The sequence below is a fragment of the Nycticebus coucang genome, chromosome 9 (genome assembly GCF_027406575.1).
Source record: "Nycticebus coucang isolate mNycCou1 chromosome 9, mNycCou1.pri, whole genome shotgun sequence".
Classification (NCBI taxonomy): domain Eukaryota; kingdom Metazoa; phylum Chordata; class Mammalia; order Primates; family Lorisidae; genus Nycticebus; species Nycticebus coucang.
Window position 1 is genome coordinate 119,165,517 of NC_069788.1, and position 12,132 is coordinate 119,177,648.

A 12,132-nucleotide genomic window follows, 5' to 3' on the forward strand; every position below is an offset into this window, starting at 1 on the left:
AATCCATTCGTGGATCAATGGGCACTTGGGCTTTTTCCATGAATTAGCAATTATGAATTGGGCTGCAATAAACATTGTGGTACAAATATCTTTGTTATGATGTGATTTTTGGTCTTCTGGGTGTATGCCTAGTAGAGGAATTATAGGATTGAATGGCAGATCTATTTTTAGATCTCTAAGTGTTCTCCAAACATCTTTCCAAAAGGAATGTATTAATTTTGCATTCCCACCAGAAGTGTAGAAGTGTTCCCTTTCCTCCACATCCACGCCAACATCTCTGGTCTTGGGATTTTGTGATATGGGCTAATCTTACTGGAGTTAGATGATATCTCAAAGTATTTTGATTTGCATTTCTCTGATGATTAAAGATGAGCATTTTTTCATATGTTTGTAGGCCATGTGCCTGTCTTCTTCAGAGAAGTTTCTCTTCAAGTCCCTTGCCCAACCTGCAATGGGATCGCTTGTTCTTTTCTTGCTAATGCGTTTGAGTTCTCTGTGAATTCTCGTTATTAAACCGTTGTCGGAGACATAACCTGCAAATATCTTCTCCCATTCTGAGGGCTGTCTTCTTGCTTTACTTACTGTGTTCTTGGCTGTGCAGAAGCTTTTTAGTTTGATCAGGACCCAGTAGTGTATTTTTGAAGCTGCTTCAATTGCCCGGGGGGTCCTCCTCATAAAATACTAGCCCAGACCAATTTCTTCAAGGGTTTTTCCTGCACTCTCTTCTAGTATTTTTATAGTTTCATGTCTTAAGTTTAAATCTTTAATCCAGTGAGAGTCTATCTTAGTTAATGTTATGTGACCAGAGACGCGAATGAACAGCAGCTTTGCCATGGGTGTAAACGCGCTCCTGTAATTATTAAATCAAGAAATAGACTACACAAAATGAGATGGCGTGTAGCAAAAATCTTTATTCCAGGTTTTGACTTTATACTTTTCTAGTCACGTACACATTTAATCTATTATCTATTAGTTTCATCATTATCTTATTTTACCTATCTGAAATTAACTTGAAAGGAAATATTTTGTTATATCAATACAATCACCTTTGTAGTAAACCTCTTCTTCTAAACATTGACTAATTTCTGAGCAGGTATCTAAAGAAAGATCACAAAGAAGAAAGTAGCCACAGGGGAACAGAATAGAAGAATAGAAGAATATAGAAGAATATCTTTAAGCATTCACTCAGTTTACTCAGTATAAAGTAATGATTGTGTCTTTCCTTCAGGGCAGAGTACCTGTAGACCTCTGACAATATGTTGTTAACATACGTCAACCCTCTGGCATGCCCTTTGATCTCAGGCTTCACGGGGTGTATAGCTTCAGAGAAATGGCTTAAGGAATTTACAACTCCAAGGAAGCCAACTCTGTGTGTAACCCAGGGGGGTCCAAGTCCCTTAAGCCTCTGGAAGTAAAGGAAGTCTGAATTTACTTTGTGTGCTTGATGTAGGATATGTTTATTTCTAAATATTATCCTATAGTTAATGGTGAAAAGTGTGGGTCCAGTTTCAGTCTTCTGCAGGTTACCAGCCAGTTCACCCAGCACCATTTGTTAAATAGGGAATCTTTTCCCCCACTGAATGTTTTTAATTGTCTTGTCAAAGATTAAATAACAGTAAGTAGCTGGATTCATCTCTTGGTTCTCTATTCTGTTCCAGACATCTACTTCTCTGTTTTTGTGCCAGTACCATGCTGTTTTGATCACTATCAATTTGTAGTACAGTCTGAGGTCTGGAAAAGTTAACAAATGGAAAAACATACCATGCTCATGGCTGGGAAGAATCAACATTGTTAAAATGTCCATACCACCCAAAGCAATATATAATTTTAACACAATCCCTATTAAAGTTCCACTGTCATACTTTAAAGATCTTGAAAAAACAATACTTTGTTTTCTATGGAATCAGAAAAAAACTCAAATAGCCAAGACATTACTCAGAAATAAAAACAAAGGAGGAATCACGCTACCTATTTTCCTTTTGATTCTGAGATTTGCATTGGCTCGTCAGTTGTGACGACTCTAAGTCAAGTTTCAAAACAGTTTTCAACCACTCCTTACTTCTACTTTCAAGCGGAAGAGTGGTCAGAGAAAGCAGCTTATGTGGGGAGTGTAAGTAACAGTAAGTTTCCTTTTGTTCTGAATTATAAAGTCTTCAAAGAGCTGGTGGGTTCAAACTCAGCCTGGGCCAAACAACAGTGACAAATACAACCAAAAAATAGCTGAGCATTGTGGTGGGCACCTGTAGTCCCAGCTACTCAGGAGGCTGAGGCAAGAGAATCACTTAAGCCCAAGAGTTTGAGGTTGCTATGAGCTATGATGCCACAGCATTCTACTGAGGGTGACATAGTAAACAAACAAAAAGAAGCAGCAGCTTATGAAAGACTTTACCAATGAGCTCAAAGTAAGTGATTTCTTTCATGTTCTCTGGATTCATGAATGTTCACATTTCATTTTTAAAATTTCACCTGGTCTTTATTTGATATACTTTGATTTTGTTTATTTATTGAGATGGAGTCTCACTTTGTCGCACTTGGTAGAGTGCGATGGCATCAGAGCTCACAGCAACCTCTAGCTCTTGGGCTTAGGCAATTCTGTTGCCTCAGCCTCCCCAGTAGCTGGGACTGCAGGCGCTCACCACAGTGCCTGGCTAATTTTTTGTTGTTGTTGCAGTTTGACCTTGGTTTATGGGGCTGTCACCCTACTCACTGAGCCAGAGGCACTGCCTCCAGCTTTTTTTGTTTTTGTTACTGTTTTCATTGTCCTTTAGCTGGACTGGGCTGTGTTCAAACCCACCAGCCTGGGCTGGTGCTGTAAACAGTGAGCTACGGATACTGAGCCAGATCTCTCTTGTTATTTACATAACTATAAAATTATAAATGGTAAGTTAATTTTCTCTCATTGCTGTAATAAATCACCACAAACTTATGGATCAAACCAATACAAAGTTATTATCTTACATTCTGGGGGACAGAAATAAGTCAAGGTTCTCACTATGCTAAAATCAAAGTGTTGGCAGGGCCGTGTTCATTTCTCTAGGCTAAGGGATAGTCTAATTCCTTGTTCATTCAGTTTGTTGGCAGAATTGTTGCAGGAGGGATCGTGGAGTGACTGGCATCACAGGTGTAAAGCCCGCTCCTGAAATGGTATGAAAGCAAGAAACGGCTACAAGTCCATTATGGCAAGTAACGATATTCTTTACTTCCAGCCAGCTTAAATAGCCAGCTAGTCACGTACACACTGTTGATCTATAGTCACACAATAGCTTTACAAAACATATAGTAAAATCCAATTAACCTTTCCTTGGTGCCTGCTGATTAACTGATGCACATTTTTCTAACCCAAAACAACTATCACATGAGTCATACATTAGCTGCTTTGCACGTGAGCCGATAAGTCACAAGACCACAATAAAGAAAGAGTAGATCATTCCTTAAAATCTCTGGAAATCCATAATGACCTGAGGGGCAGAAACTTAGTATCTTGCTTAACCATGGTCCAGAGGCCGTTCAGCTTATTGATTACATGACTTGCATACATCAGCCTCTGGGCTGTATTTCTGGGGGTGGAGTTTTTGCTCCACTGCCCCCAGGCTTAACAACCACATAGTTGTGTCACTGAGGTTGGGGTTCTACCTCCAAGCCTCGGGCTAGCAATTCTGTTTACTGAGGCAGCCAGGCCTGCAGCGAAAACCTTGGTCAGCGAGAATAAGAAACTGCCTTTCTCAGGCCACTTGGGCACAGAGCATATAGGCTTTTAGCCTATATAGAATTCAGTTCCTTGCATTTGTGTAGGACTGAGATCTGTGCTTCCTTGCTGACTGTCACTCAAGGTTTTTCTAGTTTCTAGAGGCTGCCTGTGTTCTTTGGCATGTGGCCCCTTTCTCTGTCTTCAAAGACAGCAATGGGTGGAAGGGTCAAATCGTCAAATCAGTCTCTCACTTTGAATTTTTCCCACCTCTTCTTCTGTTTTCTATCTCTGACTAACTCTTCTGCCAACCTCTTCTATTTTTTAAGGCATATGTGATTCCCTTGGACCCAGTGGGGTAATTTGAGAAAATCTCCTATTTTAAGATCTGCCACCTTAATTTCATGTGGTCACAGATTGGGGGGTGGACATATTGGAGGGCCATTATTTGCCTGCCACATATGCTTTATTTGCTTTAGTTTAGTTTTAAAATATTTCAATACACTGATTGCAAAACAGCCTCTTAAAACCAGAGAAGATAGATAAAACAAGCAACAGAGGAATAGGAGCATGTGATATTGTGATAGGTGGTACCAAATGGCTATTGGAAGGAGTTGGGAGTTAAATGTAGTTACCACTTACACCTCTTCTATACTATAAAAATCCAATTCTCTGGTCTGAGTGATTTGCTCTTGATCCCTGAGGCTTATTTGTTTTTCTACCTCTCTTGTTGTTTATGGTGTTTACTCCCATTTAAAGTGCTGTTTGGCTTTCTCTCTTTGTATCCAAATCTTTCCTAGCTGTGGTCAGGTTCTACATCTTCCTGGAGCTGCCCATGACTTCAGAAATCACACTGACCTCCTCCTCCTGAACACAAATCACTGGAAATATTTATTTAGCATTCAGTAGCACTTTATTCTTACTACTTTTCACACCGTACCTTTTCTTTCCAGTTGAATTTCTACTTTGTCAAGGGCAAGGACATTGATTGATTGCCACAGATTTTTTTTTTTTCTTTCACAACATCTAACCGTGTTTCCAACTGTGGGTTTCTGTCTCCTAGGGACTGCGAAGTCATTTTAAGACACCTCTGAGTCTATACATGCATGTTTTTCTTTAGTCAGTGCGTGCCCTGATACACTGCTGGTGTGAAGTCCTTGTGTACCAAAAGGATGGTTGTTTCTGAACAAGTTCCAAATTTGTTAACCATAGTAGGCACTTAATAAGCATTTTATGGATAAGTTTAGAATGGTAAAATAAAGAGAATGGTGCGTATAGAGATTTTTGGGAGTTTAAAATCTGAACTACTTTGAGATTATAAATTTATCACTGTATATCAGTTATGTGTATTAACATTTTTAACACATTGCTAACAATTGCTCCTGAGGAAAGAACTGGTAATATATATTTTAGTAATCCTCCCTTCCTGTCTTACACTATCATGTGTATGGTGGTTATTCAGGAAATATTTGTTTATTGGTTGGTTTCTTCAAACTGTAATTTTTTTTGGAAAATAAAATACAGTCTTGGGGTATACTCGATAGTATATGTGGTCACTTAAAGTTACATAACTACTTAAGCTTAAATTTTTAGTTTGTTTGATGGCATGAATTAGATTTGATTGGCATATTCTCTAGGTTTTTTTGTGTGTGTGGTTTTTGGCCAGGGCTGGGTTTGAACCCGCCACCTCTGGCATATGGGACCAGCGCCCTACTCCTTGAGCCACAGGCACCACCCTATTCTCTAGGTTTTTATAACCTTTTTTCCCTGGCATGTTTGCTATAGAATTTAGACTACAGGTATGCAATGGACATGATAAAGAGTTAATTTTAATTTAATGAAATTACAATGTTAATTATTTCTCAGGTGAATGGAGAACATTGACACAAGAATCGTGCCTCCAGTATTAACTCAGGCAGCAGAAGCCCTGCAGGATATACCCGTCTTATGTAAGTAGGTGACTTTCTTCTTCCTTTTAACTTTTCTTTTTTCTTTTTTTTTTTAAACTGCAATGATAGTGAGAAGTGACTTTCTTCTAATTAAAAAAGAAATAATACTTTTCCTTTGATTTACATTAATTTTTAGTATTATCAAATTCATAGTTTGAGTAATATTTATAATTTACAGTGATATTTTCATCTCAACTTGCATGTGTATCATAGGCATATTGGGTTCTTTGAATATTACATGCTGTAGAATACAGTATGGAGATGAAAATCAAGGTGTCCCTGTATCTAGACTACCTCTTATTTATGTAGAAGTCAGGGGCTTTCCCCAGTCATCTCATTTAACTCTGTTGGAATTTTAAGTAATTAAAACTCCTTTGTCAACCATGCCTGGGGTGAATGAAGTCATATTGGGACTATAGGAAATAATTACCCAGAGATGAAAAAAACAAATATTTAATATCAGTGTTCTATTAATATAATTCAAGAAAAGAGAGGGTTAAGGTCTTTGATGGGGGTAATGCTTTAGGTAAGAATCCTGTACATTTTATTTATTTATTTATTTTGAGACAAGGTCTCACTATGTCACCCTTGGTAGAGTACAGTGGCATAACAGCTCACACCAACTTCAAACTCCTGGGCCCAAGCAATTCTCTTGCCTCAGCCTCCTGAGTAGCTGGGACTACAGGCACCTGCCTCAATACCAGGCCACCTTTTGGTTGCAGTTGTCATTGTTGTTTAGCAGGCCAGGGTCTGGGCTTGAACCCTCCAGCCTTGGTGTATGTGGCTGGCACCCTACTCACTAAACTACAGGCGCTGAGCCAGAATCTTGTACATTTTAAACTTGTTGATATGTTTTTTTTTATTTTGTACAGGGTGGCCATAAAATTCATGGGCAATTTAAATAGTTGCACATGAACTTTATGGCTACTCTGTATTTTAATTTTCTTTTTTTGTTTCTCATAAAATAGAAAGTAATTCTTTTTTTTTAATGCCTAGGGTGGTATGAGAATTCAACTTTAGGTAGACTAATGGGTTGATGATAATTCAGGAAACAGGAAACTAGGGGCCTTTTACCAAGGTATTGAATCCTGCTATGAATCATCCCTTTTAGATATTGCTTATACTATTTTTAGAGGATTTTACCATTACTTTCTGACTTGGGATGTTATTTATCCTATAATAAGTTTACAGAACACAAATGCTGTGACAACTTTGTAAAATAATAACACTCCAGTGCCATTTTCTGGCTGTGTGTTAAGCACCATTCTGAGTGCTAAAGATACCACATCAGTAAAGCACTGCCCTCAAGTTGCTTTATTTTATGGAATCAAACATAAACAAATGCATTTTAATCAACTATATTAATTATATAGGATAAGATCATGTCCCAAATGCCATGTGGAGGAAATATTCTGGGGTAAGGGAAAGAGATAATATCTCAGAAAGTTTCCTAAGGGAAGTAGGTATAAAATGAGTTGTGATGGTTGAATAGGCATTTTCTTAGAAGAAAAGTTAGGAGAGGCTCCACGCTTGTTGCTCAGTGGTTAGGGAACTGGATGAATGAACTGGGACTGGTGGGTTTGAACCTGGCTCAGGCTTGTTAAAACAAAAAACGAATAGCCAGGTGTTGTGGACAGTGCCTGTAGTCCCAGCTACTTGGAGGCTAAGGCAAGAGAATCACTTGAACCCAAGAGTTTGAGGTTGTTGTGAGCTATGATGCCACAGCGCTCTAACGAGGGTTACATAATGAGCCTCTGTCTCAAAAAAAATAAAAATAAATAAAAAAAAAAAAAAAAGAAAAGTTAGGACAGAACATTCCAGGTTGAGAAAGCAGCAGGTGCAAAGATATGGAGTAAGAGGGAACCTGCATTTTGGGGAAATTATTTGCAGAAGCCTGCCCTGGCTCTGAGTTAGTAGCAAAGACCAGATCATAACAGCCCTGAATGTTGGGTGTATACATGTGATCAACTAATGTTCATTGTTGACTAACAGTTCAGTGGTTTATTTCTTTTTGAAATTTCTTTCTTAACTTTTTCACTTTTAGATACTGCCATTCCTTGAGTCTTTATTACTTTAAATATTTGGTGTATGATTTTAGCCAGGTATTAACATTGTGTACAGATTAATATTTGTTCACAAGGCTAATCTTTTTAAAAATGCCTTCATAGGCTCAGCTCCCATAGCTCACCCAGTTACGGCGCCGGCCACATACACTGAGGCTGGCGGGTTCCAACCTGGCCAAGGCCTGCCAAACAACAATGACAACTATAACAAAAAAGTAGCTGAGCATTGTGGTGGGCACCTATAGTCGCAGCTACTTGGGAGGGTGAGGCAAGAGAATCACTTAAGCCCAAGAGTTTGAGGTTGGTGTGAGCTGTGATGCCACAGCACTCTACCAAGGTCAACAAAGTGAGACTCTGCCTAAAAAAAAAAGCCTTTGTATATTTTGGGCACCTGAAAAAGATAGCCAACTTCTACCATGACATTTTTACTAAGTTATAATTCTTGATCAATTCAATACTTGGAAAGGAGCAATATTGAATAATGGTTTTATAAAAAGGTAGGCTCTTGAGTCAGATTTATTTGACAAGGCCTTAAACCCTTATAAACTTTCAGTTTCTTTGGCTGTCAAATGAGTATAATAATAATGCCTATTTGACAGAGTTTTCTGAGGATTCAGTTTGTTCACATAGGTGCTCGCTTTGGCAGCACATATACACATAGGTGCTTGGTAGTGTACAATGCTTGGCACATCACTAAATTATTCATATTATTTTTATTTTGAGAGGAGGTGACTAGAAAGCTCCCAACAAAAGAGGGGTGTATTTAAGGCCTACCTGTTAATAAGGGGGAAAGCTCGAAAGACAAAGAATGGGACTATAATAGAGAAGCAAAGGTTTATCTCTGAAGGGCTTATATCAGATAAGTCAGAGAATGAGGGAAACAATGGCAATTTGGGAGACTTTAAGAAGTGTTTGGGTTTGGCGCTCAGTGGTTAGGGCACCGGGCATATACACCAGGGTGGGCGGGTTCGAACCTGGCCCAGCCGGGCTAAACAACAGTGACAACTGCAACAACAACAACAAAAAATAGCTAGGTGTAGGGCGGCGCCTGTGGCTCAGTCCGTAGGGCGCCAGCCCCATATGCCGAGGGTGGCGGGTTCAAACCCGGCCCCGCCGAACTGCAACCAAAAAATAGCCGGGCGTTGTGGCGGGCGCCTGTAGTCCCAGCTACTCGGGAGGCTGAGGCAAGAGAATTGCTTAAGCCTAGGAGTTGGAGGTTGCTGTGAGCTGTGTGAGGCCATGGCACTCTACCCAGGGCCATAAAGTGAGACTCTGTCTCTACAAAAAAAAAAAAAAATAGCTAGGTGTTGTGGTGGGCACCTATATTCCCAGCTGCTTGGAAGGCTGAGGCAAGAGAATTGCTTCAGTCCTAGAGTTGGAGGTTGCTGTGAGCTGTGATGCCACCACACTCTACCGAGGGTGACATAGTGAGACTCTGTCTCAAAAAAAAGTTTTTGGAAGTTGAGTGGGGTAGTAAGTTTTTAAGCCCAGAGGATTAAGGTGAGATAAATACCAAAAAAACAGAAAATTGGCTTTTCCTTCAGTAATGTATCATATTAACCACCAGATGGCATTCTATGAACTATGTAAGTAATGTATAAAAGCTTCACTATTTATTATTGTGTCTCAGATGTGTAGGTATAAAGTGTAAGAAAATGTCAATTATAGAAAGTGATACTCAGTGTTTCTTAGGTAGTATTCACTTGAACGTTAATACATTATTTAGCTTTAGTGAATCAAGTATAAAAATTTCTTTAAAAAGAGATTCACTATAGGCTTGACTGACGTAGCACAGTGGTTATGGCACCAGCCACACACACTGAGGGAACAGGGTTCAAACCTGGCCTGGGCCAGTTAAACAACAATGACAACTGCAACAACAACAACAAAATAGATGGCCATTGTGGTGGGTGCCTGTAGTCCCAGCTACCTGGGAGGCTGAGGCAAGAGAATCATTTCAGCCTGAGAGTTTGAGGTTGCTGTGAGCTGTGACACCACCACACTCTACCAAGGGTGACATAGTGATACTCTGTCTGAAAAATAAAAAAGAGATTTCCTGTAAAGGGAAATTAAAAAAAATTGGGTGATTTCTTTTGTATATCTTCAGAATATAAGTTATTTAAGAGTGTAATAATGGCCATATTGCTGATATTCTTCATTTTCTATGTATTTGTTATATATATATACATATATATACACATTTTGAGATAAAGTCTCACACTGTGTCACCCTCAGTAGAGTGCTCTAGTGTCACAGCTCACAGCAACCTCAAACTCCTGGGCTTAAGTGATTCTCCAGCCTCAGCCTCCCAAGTGGCTGGGACTACAGGCACCTGCCACAACGCCTGGCTATTTTTGTTGTTGTTGCAGTTGTTTAGCTGGCCTGGGCTGGTTCAACCCCACCACCTTCAGTGTATGTGGCTGGCGCCATAAACACTGTACTATGGGTGCCAAACCAACTCTGGCAGATTTCATTCCTTTAGGTTATAGGTCTGAGGCCTCTGTTTTCTTACTGGCTGTTGGCTGGGATAATATAATACTCAGATCCTACAGGCTGATCTCAGGCCCTGGCCCTGTCACCTCTCAGCCACAGAGTACCTCCCTTAAGGCAAAGCTGTCATGCTTAGAATCTCACTGACCTCTTTGCAATTAGCTGGAGAAAACTGATTGGTAACCTGAATTACATGGAAAAATTGCAATGCAAAATCCTTTTGCTATTTAACAATCATGAAAGTAATACCAGTGGGAATCATGGGGCCCATCTAGAATTAGCTGCTGGATTAGGAGTTCTTTTAAGAAAAGGAGCACTGTCTTATTAACCTTTGCATCCTAGCTCCTAACATAACTTAGTAGATTGTAAATATCCAGAGCATGTCTGTTGAGTGAATGAGATTCTAGGATAAAAAGGGTAAACAGAGTTTGAAATCAGTGATCCTGTGTAAGGATCAGAAACCTTGACACAAAGAACAAGGCAGCTGCCCGTTGAGATTCTTATGGCCAAAGATTTGTAAAATCCAGTTAAATGACAGTAGAAATTGGGAGAAAATACTTGAAAACTCTAACTATGTAAGAAATACATGTTCTAGTTGAGCTAGCTTACACATTAACTTTGTTGTGATTTGTTTTTCTAGAAAATAGATCACTTAGACTTCAGACAAGTGGAGAGGCAGATGCAACTGGAAGAATAGGTTTGGAAGAGCTACTTCAATGTGCAGCTGGTCCAATGGAGCTTCATGAAGAGCCAACCTTTATGAGCAAGTCAGGGGAAATTGTGAAATTATAAATGAATTAGTTGCTGCCTCTCCCCCAAAAAGGCCAGATGAAGAAGAAAAGGCTGAGTGACCTGGGGATCACACAGGCTGATGACAACCTCATGTCACAGGAGATGTTTGTCAGAACTATGGGGAATCAGTTCAAGTGGAGTGGGAAAGGGAAGTTTTGGGACATTTCTTTTCTGATCACAATGATGTAAATAGACAGCAAAATATTGGGTTTTGCACATGCTGCCTTGGGACTCATTGCTGCCAGTGTAGTCTGCTTCATGTACTTGATTGGGCTTGAGTGAAACGTAGACTTATTGCTATTTGCAGGTGTTGTACACAAAGCACTCCTTCTTTGTAAGAAAGATCATAAAAATACATAAGATAGAAAATGTTTGGAGATTTCTTATCTGAAAGCCTTGCTTTCTTAAACACAGTTCTGTCATATTACACCTGTTAGTAACTTTCTAGTGTAATTACATTTCAGCACACTCAGGAGGAGGCGAGGCAGAGAATGTAGGTTAATGTGTACAAATGCAGCAGGCGTTACACGTGCAGTGTTCTTTTTAGAGTTGTCTGTTCATCCTGATTACAGAAGGTCTGGTTTCCGTGCTTATTTGCACAATACTTAAGTTTTGTGATTGGGAAGTTATCTGCCTCATCAGACTTACTATTATTTATCTATTTATTTTATTAAATCATAGCTGTGTACATTAATGCGATCATGGGGCATCATACACTGGTTTTATAGACCGTTTGACACATTTTCACCACACTGGTTAACATAGCCTTCTCTGGCATTTTCTTAGATATTGTGTTAAGACATTTACATTCTACATTTACTAAGTTTCATGTATACCCTTGTAAGATGCACCGCAGGTGTAATCCCACCAATCACTCTCCCTCTGCCCACCTCCCTCCTCCCTCCTCCCTCCCTCTCTCACCCCTCCCTCCCCTCTCTTACACCCTTCCCCCATTCTTGGGTTATAACTGGGTTATAGCTTTCATGTGAAAGCCATAACTTAGTTTCATAGTAGGGCTGAGTACATTGGATGCTTTTTATTCCATTCTTTTTTTTTATTATTTTTTATTGTTAAATCATAGCTATGTACATTAGTGCAATCAAGGGGTACAATGTGCGGGTTTCATATACAATCTGAAATATTCTCATCAAAC

The 12,132-nt window shown here is 39.5% G+C and overlaps 1 long non-coding RNA gene across 1 annotated transcript in view; it reads left to right on the forward strand.

Annotated features, from left to right (window-relative positions):
- Positions 1 to 11,841, forward strand: part of LOC128593598 (uncharacterized) — a 104,080-nt gene extending 92,239 nt beyond the window's left edge. The window contains exons 7-8 of the long non-coding RNA XR_008382383.1: positions 5,552 to 5,634; positions 10,828 to 11,841. This is a non-coding gene — a long non-coding RNA (uncharacterized LOC128593598). The remainder of the gene's footprint in view (positions 1 to 5,551; positions 5,635 to 10,827) is intronic.
- The last annotated feature ends 291 nt before the right edge of the window (positions 11,842 to 12,132 follow it).